Source organism: Lissotriton helveticus, chromosome 3_1 (assembly GCF_964261635.1).
Source record: "Lissotriton helveticus chromosome 3_1, aLisHel1.1, whole genome shotgun sequence".
In the NCBI taxonomy this organism is placed as follows: Eukaryota; Metazoa; Chordata; class Amphibia; order Caudata; family Salamandridae; genus Lissotriton; species Lissotriton helveticus.
In genome coordinates, this window is record NC_136061.1 from 217412043 (window position 1) to 217428836 (window position 16794).

Consider the following 16794-nt stretch of genomic DNA (forward strand, 5'->3'; position numbering starts at 1 on the left):
GAAAAAAGTTCTTGCAGTCTGAAAAAAATGATGAGAACATTTTTCATATCGCTTTTCTTTAAAAAGTTGAAGGCCAAATTCAGGATGTGGGGAACTCCGAGTGCTAGTTTGCTCAAAGTTATTCCTGCTGCTCTGGTGAAAACATCATATCATTTAGACTGTTGAAAAAACTGTCAACAGCTTCTTGCGTAAGTTCCACTAATTCGGAAAAAGTTGTTACCATGCATTCATGAGCCTGAGCATGATTGCCTCCATTGATGTTTTGATCAGCATAGCTGACTGAAGGTCGTACCTGATTGATGCTGCTTTCATCTTGTACTTCACTACCCCTCAATCGTAGTGGTGAAGACTCCACGAATGCCGTTATCAGGATTGGTAGCCGCTGGGGACAGCACAATGCATGAGCCGTTACCGGACCCAACAAGGTATCTGCGTCCATTGGCACATCCGATTGTAGTGCCAGACAGGTGTCCAACACGCATTCTTCGCCGCATAGCAAGCACCTTAATACAGGCATAACACAACTTTGCCACATTGGTCTAAATGAAAGAAACCAGGTCATGTTCAGGTCTCTAAGCCGGGATAGTCCAAGGATTTTAGTTACCCGGTCCCGGTAGCCAATGGCTAGGATCATTTCTTCCCTTGTCGCAGGTGTTTTGTCTGTGACATGGTTTGCCATAGCGAAATAACAGGATCAAAAATAGAATACCCGCTACTAGTCCTAAAAGGAGAGGAAGTCCGCCAAAAATGGAATGGACAAAGTCTGGAAAAATACCCAGGATGGCTTTGAATGGAGTTAAAGCACCCGAAAACACTGCTTTAAATACACTGTAGATACCAGTGGTATCAGAAATATTTAAGATTTCGTTCAGTATTTCTGCGAAATGTATGGGGGAATTAGTTGATAATAATGAATGAATCTCTTCTGTTGTCCTTGCAACTTGGAGATCATACGTTTCTTTTGATGACGTGAGCCTTGTCGGCGTCTGTAGGAGCACAGTCTTCATTCTGCTTAAAGTATCTATTCGAATAGAAGCAATTTTCAAATCGGGCCATAACCTTGCCTCCCTGTCTGGAGAATCGCTGGGGAACAATACATGTTCACAGCACATGACCTTCCTAGTCACAGTTATGAGATAAGGTTTTCCGGGCAGCAAACGACAACATCTGCGATCTACTATTAGAATGTAACTCCCGTTCGAGAGTCTCCTAAAGAATGGTTCTATTCGTGTTGCAGGTGTGCCTAGCTGGTAACATGAAAGGTTATTTGAAGTCCCTTCACAGGCTCCGTGCAAACTAATACCCTGACACAGAAGTGTACCACTTAGTGATCTTGCACAATTATCGCCATTGAGAAACACTTTCTGGCCTTTATTACTTACACATTCGTGTGTATAGGGCAAGTTCCATATTGACTTAATGTATCCTTTACCCAACCTTTCATACTGGCCTGCCTGTATATATTTTTGGCAGAATTGAAACTGGAAAGTAGTTATCGGAATATTTATTATTCCATGTATTATCCATTCAATGACAGGTCGTTCTGACATTGTCAATGGTAATCTCTCAAGTTTTTCAATGCTCAGAATTGTATAGTCAGCACCCTTCTGTGCCAAACTGATTTGTTTATCAGTGAGGTTAAAGATATTAAATAATGACGTTGTGTTGATTAAACGCCAGGGCACATAGCCAGAACGCAGATTTTGTAACGTCCAGCCAAGCTGTACAATAGAACGCAATTGGGACTGACCGTGTTGTAACATCAGTAAGTCTTGCGATATTATATCGATTGCTGAAGACACAATGCTGTCCAGAGAATATATTCTGGAGGACAGAGTCATTAACCCATTGTCCACCACAGAAAGTGATTTTTCCAAATTAATACTGTCAATTTCCCGTATTTTTTCTGCTGTCTCAAATTGAGTTACTTTCCAAACTTCGTTATAAGCTGCATATATAGAGGCCGCTATGAAACTTTTTGACGCTGTTTGCGTGGTCCCAATATGAAATCACGCAAGTCAGCACCTTCTGTAAGTAAAGTTAGGTGTTGCTTAATTTCAGCCAGTGTGGACGTTTGTAGCCATTGAAGGCAGAGCTTGCCCACGCTGTAGGTGGTTACTATCCCTGGATGTTGTCTTTGGGAATATCTAGGGTCTGGCCTAGTCAATGTGAACCCCTGTATTTTGTTCAGGAATCTGTCTTGACAGTTATTTGTATCTGTGGGCCAGATCAACCATTTTTTCCATTCAGGATCTGTTCTGTTTTGGTTTAAAATATGGTTTACGTCTATCTCAACATCTTTAGAGCTATTACTGTACACTGTTGGCTTTGGAATAGACGGTTTGTTCAAATCTTTGATTTTGGCTAAGCCAAGACAGGTAGTTTGTTGAATAGTGTCGTTCAAAAATATAATTTGTTCTGGGATCATGCAGGCTCTAAACAATGATTCTATACCTTGTACTTGCCAATCTCTTGTACCCCAAACAGTTTTTGCTTCAATATTATTGTTCCAGAAATCAAACCCAAATGTATTCATTTGTTCAAAGAATGAATCGGAATATATCAATTTTGTGTTTGTAAGCATGGTCTTCATACCTGTCTTATTTGACAATTTGAAATAAAATGTTTCTGCATTACTTGTGTTAAACCCTGAAAAGTATGAATATTTATCATAAAATGTTTTCGAGCTATCTTTTGGAGGAGTAGCACAATGTTCCCATTGGTTATAATTCAAAACATTTCTAGGTTGTGCAGATTTATGTAGACAATGGTTACCATAGTGGTTATAGCAGAACATCTGATCATAATTAGACGAACCCTGCAAATAATCATGTTCTGTGAATTTAGCAGACATCACAAGATCAGACATCATATCATTAATACTTTCAAAGTCCCAATCATCAGCAAATGAGCTCGGTTTTACAAAGTCACTCAATGAGATCTTGAATTGGTGTGGATACTTCAGGATTTCAACCGGACCATAGATTTCATAATCAGTTTTGTCCCATGCTACACCGCCTGGTATAGGATTGGCTGTGAAGTTCACTGAAGAAAGTTCTCTTTTCTCGATGTGTGAAGATGTGTGTGGTTTAAGGACCAAGCTGATTTTCTGGCTTGCTGTGTCCATTTTAGCATATTTTCCTTCAATGAAATGTCCCAAGCATAGTACTAAGATGAGCCAAAGAACGAGGATAAATGCACCGAAGGCCTACCAAAATTCAATCCATGGAGAAATCAGATAGGTTTCTTTCAGCTGTTGAAAAAGTTCCTTAGCTTTGTCTTTAAAAGTTTTTGCTGATGGCTGTTTCTTTGCTTCACTCAGGTCTTCAGATGAATCATCGAAGTTGATGAAGTAGCCGGATGCTGTTCTGTCAATTGTTCCAATTGCTTTTGGATTTTGCTTTGTTTCATTGGCAAAGTCTGCAGTTACATCATCATAGGTTGTTGTTTCTTGATGAAAAGTTTTAATTTGGGTTTTAAGAGGTTCAAGTTCCATTGCTTTGTTGCATAGTCCTTGTTGATTCACTGTAGATTTTCCAAAGGTGATCAGTCTTCCAGTTTGAGCCTCTGTATTCGTAGCAAACATTGGTGTTCTGCTACTTCTTGGGAGTCCACTTGGCCTACTGTTTGTTATCGGCCACATGATTGTGGTTTAACCAGGTCGATGGATACAACTCGGTTCTCCTTTTTACCAGCAAGGGGCGGTAGTACTACTGATCTTGTCCCGTTGATAGACAAGACAGGAACTGCTTTTCTGTAAGAAGGCCCAAATTCCTTCTTTACCGCGATCTTTTCTCTGACTAGATCCCCGACTTTTGGAATCCAGACAGGCCTTGCTGGGACAGGTGGTTTCTCTTCAGTGGTTGTTGGCTGTTGTTTCAGCTTTATGTTGCTCAGGTCTTTTCTTGTTTCATTTAAGTCCTGTAAAATAGCCAAACGATCTTTGATATCAAAGCTTTTGTCTTTAACCACTGAAGTCTGACTATCAAGATCTTGGATCATCATTCTAGTCCCGAACAATAGTTCGTACGGACTGAAACCTTTCAGAGAATTCCTTGGCAGGTTATTTAGACTACGTTGGACACTTATTAAATGTTTGACCCACCCAGCTCCCGAACCTAATACCTTTTCCGTTATAGATTGCTTTATGTCTTGGTTTTTTCTTTACACCATCCCGTATCCCTCAGGAAGGAAGTGAGAAGAGTCCCGCTATGCAATGCTCATTTGGCCATGCTTCCCCATAAGCTTGAGGGCTAAAAGGAATACATTAGTCAAAACGTAGCATGCTCCTAGCGTATATGCCATTATAGACTTGCAAATCCTTTTATAACAGTCCAGACGTCAGGCGAGCGCTGGGGTCTACATTATAAGTGAAAATTAGTCTTTTTATGTTAATATAGCGCTTTTTTCATGATGGGTGCTTTCTTATTGTTGTTGTTTATCTGGAGTGAAATGCCATGGCAATAGTCCTCCTCGCTCGCCACTGCGATCTCTGTTACAGTCTGGGCAGTTTTTTACAAAAATGTGAGGATGCAGGCTCATGCCTGGCCACCAGTACACTGATTGTAATTCTTCCAGAGAATCTTTTTGCTTAAGGTGTCTGAGACCCTCACCCATATGTGCGTCTGCTATTAACAAGCCTCTCCTGTCCATGTTTGGAATTACTCTATCCCCCACTCCAGGGATTCGAGCAAAAGGGACTGAGTTTGCATCGATTATGTATGTATAATTGAGTGGATAATTGATCGGTAACGCTAAGCAGTCGCCTTTTGATGACGTTTTCACCGCCAGCACAGTTTCACCGTCAATGTGTTTTACTGTACGCTTTTTTGTAGCTACGGAAGCCTGTTTAGTTGCTCCCGCTGTGGCTGTCGCAGCCAATGAATTCCCTGCAACGTGAACGCCATCACGATGATGACTCAGTGAATGTATCACGTGAGTTTTTGGTAGTTCTTTCTTTAAAAGAACTATTTGTTCCCAAAGTGCTTTCTGCTTTATTGTGGCACCTGTGTCATCTTTGTAACCGTTTTGAATCCATTTCTTCAAATCGTTATTGTATGTTTTGACGCAGTAATACGAATCGCACACAATAAGTGTCGGGAATTCGCGATCGGCATTATCTAGCGCCATTTTTAATGAAATTATTTCAGTTTGTTGTTCTGAATTATTTTCCACTGAGTGTGTTTTTGTAAGTAGAGGTCTTAATTTACCTCCGCGCCACACTTCTTTCACAATTTCGCATGTGGCGTTGTAAGCCAGCTCTCCCCAAACTGAGGGTTGAGCATACCCATCTGTATATATTACACAGGCGTACTGTCGTAAAGGCAGAATGTCGATTGGCAGAGGGTATTCTCTCTCATATTCTAGATATTTTAATTCTTTCATTTCTGGGTCAAAATAGTATTTTACTTTGTCTGTAGCAACAGAATGTACCCATTGTATCCATTCTGGATTTAGTGCAGTTGTCGGTAAATTACATGGTGTTGTTAATGCCTCAAAAGCTGATTCTGCTGTTCTGACTGTAACCTGTCTACCGTCTGCTTGGTATTTTGCTTTTACTACAGCTGTTTGAACCGCATGAACAATATTTTCTTTAATGCTGAACCTTTTTTCAGCTTCTGTGTACAAATGTGATTTGTATGCTATTGGTACCTTCTCTCCCTCATTAGAGGTCAGGTATGTGAATCCGCATCTTCCTGGGATGACTCGAATCACAAGGTTGCGTCTGTTGTCACGTGTTTGTAGTTTTGTTTTAACTAACATATCTGTTTGTAACGATCTCAAAATTTCTGTGTGTTTTTGAGTCCAATTGATTCTTTTAAAATCTGGTTTTATTAGATCATAGAGAGGTTTAATTCTCTCTGCATAATTTATAATGTAAGTTCTTCCGAAGTTTAGGAAGCCTAGAATTGATTGTAAGTTTTTCAGTGTTCTAGGTGCTTGGATTACAGCACATTTCTCTAGGAAATTGTCAGCCAGGCTTTTGCCTTCACTTGATAGTTCATATCCTAAAAACAGGACTGTTAGATGGGCAATTCTTGACTTTTTAAAGTTGAATTTGTAACCCTCTGCTGTGAACCCAAGTATTATGGTGTTCACTCTCTTCAAGTGAGTATCCAAGTCATCATCTGTTAGATAGATGTCGTCGACATAAGATAATGCCTCGTCATCATATGTTTGTAGTAATTCTGTTACTCTCGCTGAGAATAATCCTGGGCTGTTCTTGAACCCCTGGGGCAAACGACAGAACTTCTTTTGCGTTTCATTTATTGAGAACGCCGTCAAATATCTGCTCTCTGGTGCTATATTTTGACAAAAGAATCCATTAGAAATGTCTAATGTGGTTTTGTATTTTTTGCGCACTATGTTATTCATTAGTGCAGCACTATGCGAGTTTTGTACTGCAAATGTTTTGCAACATGAGTTAAGGTGTCTGTAGTCCAAAACAAGACGATATGAATTGTCTGGCTTGGAGACAGGAAACAAAGGATTATTCATTTGTGAGGTGCAAGTTTCAATCACCCCCTGGTATTCAAGTAGATCTAGGATCTCTTTTACCTGTTTTTTTAGCTTCTTGCTGAATCGGGTACTGCCTCTGTGCAGTAGGTTGTGATTTTAACTGGATTTTGTGAGGAGGAGAATCCTCATCCCATCCCACATGATTTTTGTATAAGGCAGGGGCTTGAGCTACTGCCCACTTTCTTGCAAGTGTATATTTTTTATGAATTGGAATATGGTTTGAGAAGGCAGGCATAATTATTTCTTCGCCATGTGGGCACTCCCTGACAAACTCTGGAGGCCAGTCTCGTTCAGCTAGAAGGATGTCATAGCCCTTGGACAGATTATCCCAAAATAGTCCCCTTATTTTTCTAGTCTTATCCCCTTCTATACGCAATGTTATTTCATATATTTTATGAGGTTTGCTAACTCTGGTATCTGCAGTTTCCACCTGAATGTATTCATTCGTGTCCACTGTCTCCAGATGATTCATAAGGACTTTGCGAGCTATGCTCACTTCTGCTGCGCTGTCTAGCATTGTCTGAGCCCATTCTCCGTTTTTCAGCTGTGTCCTCAGTATTCTCGGCATTGTTGATTACTTTAATACTGGCTACCTTCTTTTTTGGAAATTGTAATTTTTTATTCAGATGAGCAGGTTCTCTGTCTTTGGACTTGACGTGCTCTTCCCTTTGTTCTGATCGTCCTCTTCTTTCCGATTTCTGCGAGGAAGTCTGAAAAGATTGAGAGGGACGTGTATCAATATCTTGATATCTATCAGGTTTCTTTATATTATCCCTATTTCTAAGGTTGTATTTTTTCACAGAGGGCTCCCTTTGGGGAGACTTGCGTCCTTGGTCGGGAGATCTTTCTCTCCGCCGAGGAGACCTTCCTCTGGACTGGAATCTTTTTTCTTTAGGATTGGATTGTTTATTTCCATCCCAGCTCTTTTTTTTAGTGTTTAAATTATTTTTTATAAATACTTTTTCAGGACTTTCAACTAGTTGGGGTTTCACTGGTATTCCTCCCAAACTATCTCTTCCTAGTTCTTCATAGGATTTTTCTATGATTCTGGCAATTTCAGATGGTTGGTCTGCTATATTTGTCTCTTTTAACCTCTGGCGAATCGCCACATTTGCTGCTTCTCCCTTTATGTTGGCTAATAATATTGCAGAGACCTGCTTGAAGTCTTTCAGTAATTTCATACCGAGAGTTAAAGCGGGTTCTGGACCGTATTCATCTTGAATCTGTTTTAGCACATCTGGTATTACTGACATGGATGGTACACCATGTGTTTTTGTGTAAATGGAAGCAAAGACTGTTCCCCAAGTGTCACAGTCCTCCACATGTGGTGCGATTCCCATTGGAAGACAGATAGTCAGAATCCTATGTTTCTCAACAGGGGTGGTATCTGGAAACACTGCCTCTATTTGAGTTATTTTTTGTGCTAGCCAGAAAGGAATTTGTTCCCGTTTTGCGGGTACCTTACCTAGACAGGACTGTATGTTCTGTGGTGTAATTTTATTTGTGTTCCCCTGGTGACTGGTCAACTGTGGAATTTTAATTGCTGGTTGGATTGTTGAAGTCCGCATTACATATTGGACTAATTGTCTATGTATTTTTATTAATTGTTTTAGCTGTGCTAAAAGTTCTGCACTTTGGGATATGTGGTTTACCTAGAGGAAATGGTCTTGAGGCAATGGGAGGCGTTAGGACCACGGGGGAATTGGGAGGGAGAACACAGGGGTGGAGGACTTTAAATAGCGTGGGCGGGAAACGATTTGTTATACCGGCTTGAGTAATCAGGATGAGGACGGGAGACGCTAGTAGTTCGTAGAAATGGGTAAGTGTCAGGGGGAATGAGCAGTCATTTATGTGGGAATCTAAGTAACACGTAACAGTGAAAATAGACTTTACAATCTGCAGCATGTTGTTTAAAGTGAAGCCTAGCTCATGTGGAACAGTTAAAAACCTTGGTATAAAGCAGCGCGTGAAGTTTCACTAACGGAGGCATCGCGTTTGTAAACAGAGGGGTACAGGAGGGTTTCTGTTTTGTGATTACATTAGGTGGGAGAGAAACAAACTGACACTGCAAGCAGGAGAACTATTATGGTGAACATTTGGTTTCATACCCCGCATATTGATGATTAAGCACATGATGATTTTAGGTATAAGAAGGGTAAACACAGGAACACAGCGCATCAGGGAGAAATGTTATAATTATCGTGAGTTAAGTTCAGCGTTAAAAGTGCGTTGTAACATGGAGTCTTTTAGATACAGAATGTGATTAACTTGTTTGTATTGTTATTGATTTGTAGTGACCCCCGAAGAAGGGCACATGGAGGCCCGAAATGCATTGGGTTTTTTAACTACATAATAAACGACTACTTGTGAAGGACTTCTTGCATTTAGCGCATTCTTTCATGAAGGCCTGGAATGGCACAGTTTGAATGTTAAAGATTGAAAATTGGCACATTACCCGATTGGTGGATCGAAACAATGACTTAAAATGTCAAATAAAAGCGTCAAGATATGGATAAAAATGGTTGAAAAAGTCAGAATGGACTAAGGAGAGTGAATATTAAGTGCACGCAAATTCAGCGGCACAGAGCTGTGCATTTGGATACGGGGCTGCGAAGTCCTACTTCTCACATGTTTCTTAACCGATGGCAACAGGGCATGCCTTCAAATCTCATTTGCACGCAATTCAAGCGAAGGATGGATTAAATGGAAGAATAAAAAATGTTGGTTATACCTGGTGTGCATCCCCCACTTTCATGATTCGTCTTAACTAAAGCCCAACCCAGGGATTGCACCCGCACAAAGGAATTTATGACGAAGTGGTGGAACACAATTTGATGAAACACACAATTGGAGCAAACATCGGAGTCCCTCGCAAGAGAACCAATCACACGTATTGACCTTGCAAGATTTCAGAATTGAGTTGACACACCTAAGTGACTTTTTAACCTCGCATGCTCACGTACAACGTTAACCTCTTTTAAAAATGATGCACTTTGGGATATGTGGTTTACCTAGAGGAAATGGTCTTGAGGCAATGGGAGGCGTTAGGACCACGGGGGAATTGGGAGGGAGAACACAGGGGTGGAGGACTTTAAATAGCGTGGGCGGGAAACGATTTGTTATACCGGCTTGAGTAATCAGGATGAGGACGGGAGACGCTAGTAGTTCGTAGAAATGGGTAAGTGTCAGGGGGAATGAGCACTCATTTATGTGGGAATCTAAGTAACACGTAACAGTGAAAATAGACTTTACAATCTGCAGCATGTTGTTTAAAGTGAAGCCTAGCTCATGTGGAACAGTTAAAAACCTTGGTATAAAGCAGCGCGTGAAGTTTCACTAACGGAGGCATCGCGTTTGTAAACAGAGGGGTACAGGAGGGTTTCTGTTTTGTGATTACATTAGGTGGGAGAGAAACAAACTGACACTGCAAGCAGGAGAACTATTATGGTGAACATTTGGTTTCATACCCCGCATATTGATGATTAAGCACATGATGATTTTAGGTATAAGAAGGGTAAACACAGGAACACAGCGCATCAGGGAGAAATGTTATAATTATCGTGAGTTAAGTTCAGCGTTAAAAGTGCGTTGTAACATGGAGTCTTTTAGATACAGAATGTGATTAACTTGTTTGTATTGTTATTGATTTGTAGTGACCCCCGAAGAAGGGCACATGGAGGCCCGAAATGCATTGGGTTTTTTAACTACATAATAAACGACTACTTGTGAAGGACTTCTTGCATTTAGCGCATTCTTTCATGAAGGCCTGGAATGGCACAGTTTGAATGTTAAAGATTGAAAATTGGCACATTACCCGATTGGTGGATCGAAACAATGACTTAAAATGTCAAATAAAAGCGTCAAGATATGGATAAAAATGGTTGAAAAAGTCAGAATGGACTAAGGAGAGTGAATATTAAGTGCACGCAAATTCAGCGGCACAGAGCTGTGCATTTGGATACGGGGCTGCGAAGTCCTACTTCTCACATGTTTCTTAACCGATGGCAACAGGGCATGCCTTCAAATCTCATTTGCACGCAATTCAAGCGAAGGATGGATTAAATGGAAGAATAAAAAATGTTGGTTATACCTGGTGTGCATCCCCCACTTTCATGATTCGTCTTAACTAAAGCCCAACCCAGGGATTGCACCCGCACAAAGGAATTTATGACGAAGTGGTGGAACACAATTTGATGAAACACACAATTGGAGCAAACATCGGAGTCCCTCGCAAGAGAACCAATCACACGTATTGACCTTGCAAGATTTCAGAATTGAGTTGACACACCTAAGTGACTTTTTAACCTCGCATGCTCACGTACAACGTTAACCTCTTTTAAAAATGATGCACTTTGGGATATGTGGTTTACCTAGAGGAAATGGTCTTGAGGCAATGGGAGGCGTTAGGACCACGGGGGAATTGGGAGGGAGAACACAGGGGTGGAGGACTTTAAATAGCGTGGGCGGGAAACGATTTGTTATACCGGCTTGAGTAATCAGGATGAGGACGGGAGACGCTAGTAGTTCGTAGAAATGGGTAAGTGTCAGGGGGAATGAGCACTCATTTATGTGGGAATCTAAGTAACACGTAACAGTGAAAATAGACTTTACAATCTGCAGCATGTTGTTTAAAGTGAAGCCTAGCTCATGTGGAACAGTTAAAAACCTTGGTATAAAGCAGCGCGTGAAGTTTCACTAACGGAGGCATCGCGTTTGTAAACAGAGGGGTACAGGAGGGTTTCTGTTTTGTGATTACATTAGGTGGGAGAGAAACAAACTGACACTGCAAGCAGGAGAACTATTATGGTGAACATTTGGTTTCATACCCCGCATATTGATGATTAAGCACATGATGATTTTAGGTATAAGAAGGGTAAACACAGGAACACAGCGCATCAGGGAGAAATGTTATAATTATCGTGAGTTAAGTTCAGCGTTAAAAGTGCGTTGTAACATGGAGTCTTTTAGATACAGAATGTGATTAACTTGTTTGTATTGTTATTGATTTGTAGTGACCCCCGAAGAAGGGCACATGGAGGCCCGAAATGCATTGGGTTTTTTAACTACATAATAAACGACTACTTGTGAAGGACTTCTTGCATTTAGCGCATTCTTTCATGAAGGCCTGGAATGGCACAGTTTGAATGTTAAAGATTGAAAATTGGCACATTACCCGATTGGTGGATCGAAACAATGACTTAAAATGTCAAATAAAAGCGTCAAGATATGGATAAAAATGGTTGAAAAAGTCAGAATGGACTAAGGAGAGTGAATATTAAGTGCACGCAAATTCAGCGGCACAGAGCTGTGCATTTGGATACGGGGCTGCGAAGTCCTACTTCTCACATGTTTCTTAACCGATGGCAACAGGGCATGCCTTCAAATCTCATTTGCACGCAATTCAAGCGAAGGATGGATTAAATGGAAGAATAAAAAATGTTGGTTATACCTGGTGTGCATCCCCCACTTTCATGATTCGTCTTAACTAAAGCCCAACCCAGGGATTGCACCCGCACAAAGGAATTTATGACGAAGTGGTGGAACACAATTTGATGAAACACACAATTGGAGCAAACATCGGAGTCCCTCGCAAGAGAACCAATCACACGTATTGACCTTGCAAGATTTCAGAATTGAGTTGACACACCTAAGTGACTTTTTAACCTCGCATGCTCACGTACAACGTTAACCTCTTTTAAAAATGATGCACTTTGGGATATGTGGTTTACCTAGAGGAAATGGTCTTGAGGCAATGGGAGGCGTTAGGACCACGGGGGAATTGGGAGGGAGAACACAGGGGTGGAGGACTTTAAATAGCGTGGGCGGGAAACGATTTGTTATACCGGCTTGAGTAATCAGGATGAGGACGGGAGACGCTAGTAGTTCGTAGAAATGGGTAAGTGTCAGGGGGAATGAGCACTCATTTATGTGGGAATCTAAGTAACACGTAACAGTGAAAATAGACTTTACAATCTGCAGCATGTTGTTTAAAGTGAAGCCTAGCTCATGTGGAACAGTTAAAAACCTTGGTATAAAGCAGCGCGTGAAGTTTCACTAACGGAGGCATCGCGTTTGTAAACAGAGGGGTACAGGAGGGTTTCTGTTTTGTGATTACATTAGGTGGGAGAGAAACAAACTGACACTGCAAGCAGGAGAACTATTATGGTGAACATTTGGTTTCATACCCCGCATATTGATGATTAAGCACATGATGATTTTAGGTATAAGAAGGGTAAACACAGGAACACAGCGCATCAGGGAGAAATGTTATAATTATCGTGAGTTAAGTTCAGCGTTAAAAGTGCGTTGTAACATGGAGTCTTTTAGATACAGAATGTGATTAACTTGTTTGTATTGTTATTGATTTGTAGTGACCCCCGAAGAAGGGCACATGGAGGCCCGAAATGCATTGGGTTTTTTAACTACATAATAAACGACTACTTGTGAAGGACTTCTTGCATTTAGCGCATTCTTTCATGAAGGCCTGGAATGGCACAGTTTGAATGTTAAAGATTGAAAATTGGCACATTACCCGATTGGTGGATCGAAACAATGACTTAAAATGTCAAATAAAAGCGTCAAGATATGGATAAAAATGGTTGAAAAAGTCAGAATGGACTAAGGAGAGTGAATATTAAGTGCACGCAAATTCAGCGGCACAGAGCTGTGCATTTGGATACGGGGCTGCGAAGTCCTACTTCTCACATGTTTCTTAACCGATGGCAACAGGGCATGCCTTCAAATCTCATTTGCACGCAATTCAAGCGAAGGATGGATTAAATGGAAGAATAAAAAATGTTGGTTATACCGGGTGTGCATCCCCCACTTTCATGATTCGTCTTAACTAAAGCCCAACCCAGGGATTGCACCCGCACAAAGGAATTTATGACGAAGTGGTGGAACACAATTTGATGAAACACACAATTGGAGCAAACATCGGAGTCCCTCGCAAGAGAACCAATCACACGTATTGACCTTGCAAGATTTCAGAATTGAGTTGACACACCTAAGTGACTTTTTAACCTCGCATGCTCACGTACAACGTTAACCTCTTTTAAAAATGATGCACTTTGGGATATGTGGTTTACCTAGAGGAAATGGTCTTGAGGCAATGGGAGGCGTTAGGACCACGGGGGAATTGGGAGGGAGAACACAGGGGTGGAGGACTTTAAATAGCGTGGGCGGGAAACGATTTGTTATACCGGCTTGAGTAATCAGGATGAGGACGGGAGACGCTAGTAGTTCGTAGAAATGGGTAAGTGTCAGGGGGAATGAGCACTCATTTATGTGGGAATCTAAGTAACACGTAACAGTGAAAATAGACTTTACAATCTGCAGCATGTTGTTTAAAGTGAAGCCTAGCTCATGTGGAACAGTTAAAAACCTTGGTATAAAGCAGCGCGTGAAGTTTCACTAACGGAGGCATCGCGTTTGTAAACAGAGGGGTACAGGAGGGTTTCTGTTTTGTGATTACATTAGGTGGGAGAGAAACAAACTGACACTGCAAGCAGGAGAACTATTATGGTGAACATTTGGTTTCATACCCCGCATATTGATGATTAAGCACATGATGATTTTAGGTATAAGAAGGGTAAACACAGGAACACAGCGCATCAGGGAGAAATGTTATAATTATCGTGAGTTAAGTTCAGCGTTAAAAGTGCGTTGTAACATGGAGTCTTTTAGATACAGAATGTGATTAACTTGTTTGTATTGTTATTGATTTGTAGTGACCCCCGAAGAAGGGCACATGGAGGCCCGAAATGCATTGGGTTTTTTAACTACATAATAAACGACTACTTGTGAAGGACTTCTTGCATTTTAGCGCATTCTTTCATGAAGGCCTGGAATGGCACAGTTTGAATGTTAAAGATTGAAAATTGGCACATTACCCGATTGGTGGATCGAAACAATGACTTAAAATGTCAAATAAAAGCGTCAAGATATGGATAAAAATGGTTGAAAAAGTCAGAATGGACTAAGGAGAGTGAATATTAAGTGCACGCAAATTCAGCGGCACAGAGCTGTGCATTTGGATACGGGGCTGCGAAGTCCTACTTCTCACAAGTTCTGGTGCAGGCATTTCTTCAATGTCTGGATGTGGTGTGTATCCGGCTAGGACCGGCCACGTTGCTCCTGGTCTACCTAGTGGACCGAGCCTGGTGATGTGATTATTATGTTTTAGGGCGCCATTAAACAAGAGCAGGTGCTCTTGGAATTTGAGTGGTATTTCCACCTCCTCGAAAGGAGTGTACTCATTAGGAGGTCCCTCTATTTTGTAATAGTGGAAGTCCTTTGTTACAGCGTTTGCTGCTGGAAAGTTTATCCATGAATAGAATACCTCTGTCTGCCGATATTCGTGTGCCTCAATTACGAATACGACTGTACCACCTCTTGGTGTCAGTCCATTTTCTATAAGCTTTAGGGTTATAGATTTCCTTATGTTGACCGGGATGAGTATTATATCCGGGTCATTTTGCTGCAGAGTATTATCTGCTTCTAGGAGTTCAGCTGCTAGTCTAACTGTCTCCCTTTCTTCTTCACTTTCTGTCATTTTACTGACAGGAAGGTTATTCTGTTTGTTTGCAGATCAGGAGTCTATGGAAGCAAAGATTAGATGCACAATATTTTGGAACAGTGTATCCTTCAACGTTGAGTAAACCATGAACCATACATAGGAGTCTCCTCCTGCGAGGTTTGGCGGATATGACCTTTCACCCACTCCAGACGTCTTTGGAGTATTATGGGAAAAAAGGGGTTCTGTGTGAAAAAGCACGACTCAGTTACTCTAATGTCTTGCGTTAGTTTTATCGCCTATCCAAACGGTTGGGCGCCATGTAGTGTAGTTCCTATTATCCCAATAGGCTCTGCGCATTGGAATAATATCTTCAATAGTATAGACCTAGGGCAGAGGTTAACTAGGTCTTCTACCGACGATATTAGACTTAAAGGTTTGTGTTTGCCAGCTAGCTCAGAGTTCACTAGAAACTTTCTCGAATAGACAAGGAGGATTTTAACCTCCCTGGATAGACAAGAAGGGATTTAGTTTCTGACAACCATAGAACATGACAATTTTGCTCTCCCCTAATCAAGAGTGTATCTCTAGAGTCGTGTGAAAACAATAGACAACTTATTTTACTCAGTCAGTACGTGCATTCTTAGTTTCACCAGTTTGTAGAGAAATAAGAGATGGGCGTGGTTCAATAAAAGATGTTATTTATTGATCAGTCTCTTTTCTCATACAAGAGAAATGAATCGCTATTATTGCAATACTTGTAGTTAAGTAAAGTGCATACAGTAGAGACAGAATTATAAAATAATACTGTAAAAGCATTGATATGGTTTCTGAGCCATATGATACTTTAAAATGGATAAAATAGATACATACATATATACATTTGACTAATCGTACTCAACTGGTGCTTCTAACCACGCCTACCCCAATGTACCTGACCTAAGCCTAATACGTGGGCGGGAGTAGATAAGTAGCAGTTTAAGTTAAGTTTGTTTTGCCAAGGGACTGATTCGAGAATTCTCTGCAAGGGGTTATTCAGTTCTGTACCTGAGATCTAGAATGATGGAGGGCTGGTATCTCTTATCCCAGGTCTTGATATTCCAGCTGCCTGCGAGGGCTGCATGGAAGCGCCGGAGCTGGATTTCTCGGCAGGAGAAAGGCAGTATCTCGTTCTCAGCGCGTCAGGAAGGCGGGGCAGCGTCTGTGGGCTTCGCTCTCTGCTGGGCTCCTCAGCACGTCTCGCTGCTCCGATCTCGTCACCACCGCATGTGTTTGCTTAAGGCAATGTCGGTAATATTTATACCTGAAAGGTGCCGAGATTGACGTAAGGATGGACATATATATGTCAATAAGGATGTCATATGAACGGGCTCGTTCGCACATTCTTTTGCTGAAGTTCTCGGTGAAATCAAAACAATGGTTATGGGAATTTCCCAGGTCGCTGTAGGTTTGATTTGTTTTGAGAACTCCGTATGCCTTATCAGGGGCTGGAGGAATATCGCTTGTCTAATTAGATGGCATGCGTTATGACCTAATCAGATAACGCGCTTCTGTGCCGTGGTGTGGCTTAATCAGATAACGGTTTTTGCACCGTTGGATGGCTGCTAGTTAATTATTAACCAAACCAGGGTCAGGAATAGGGGAATCGATACAGTACCTATAGGAATACATCACAGGACTATATGCATTTGGCTTGTTTATTGGATTCCATACTCTGAAAAGAATTGAAAAAGAGAAAAGAAGTGTTTAATTTATTTGAA

General features: G+C 41.2%; 1 protein-coding gene across 1 annotated transcript in view; it reads right to left on the bottom strand.

Moving 5' to 3' along the window:
- Positions 1–16326, bottom strand: part of LOC144822295 (tryptase-like) — a 74017-nt gene extending 57691 nt beyond the window's left edge. Inside the window, exon 1 of the mRNA XM_078679627.1 lies at positions 16082–16326. The gene's annotated coding sequence lies outside the window, so the exon portion shown is untranslated. The remainder of the gene's footprint in view (positions 1–16081) is intronic.
- Between the last annotated feature and the right edge of the window lie 468 nt (positions 16327–16794).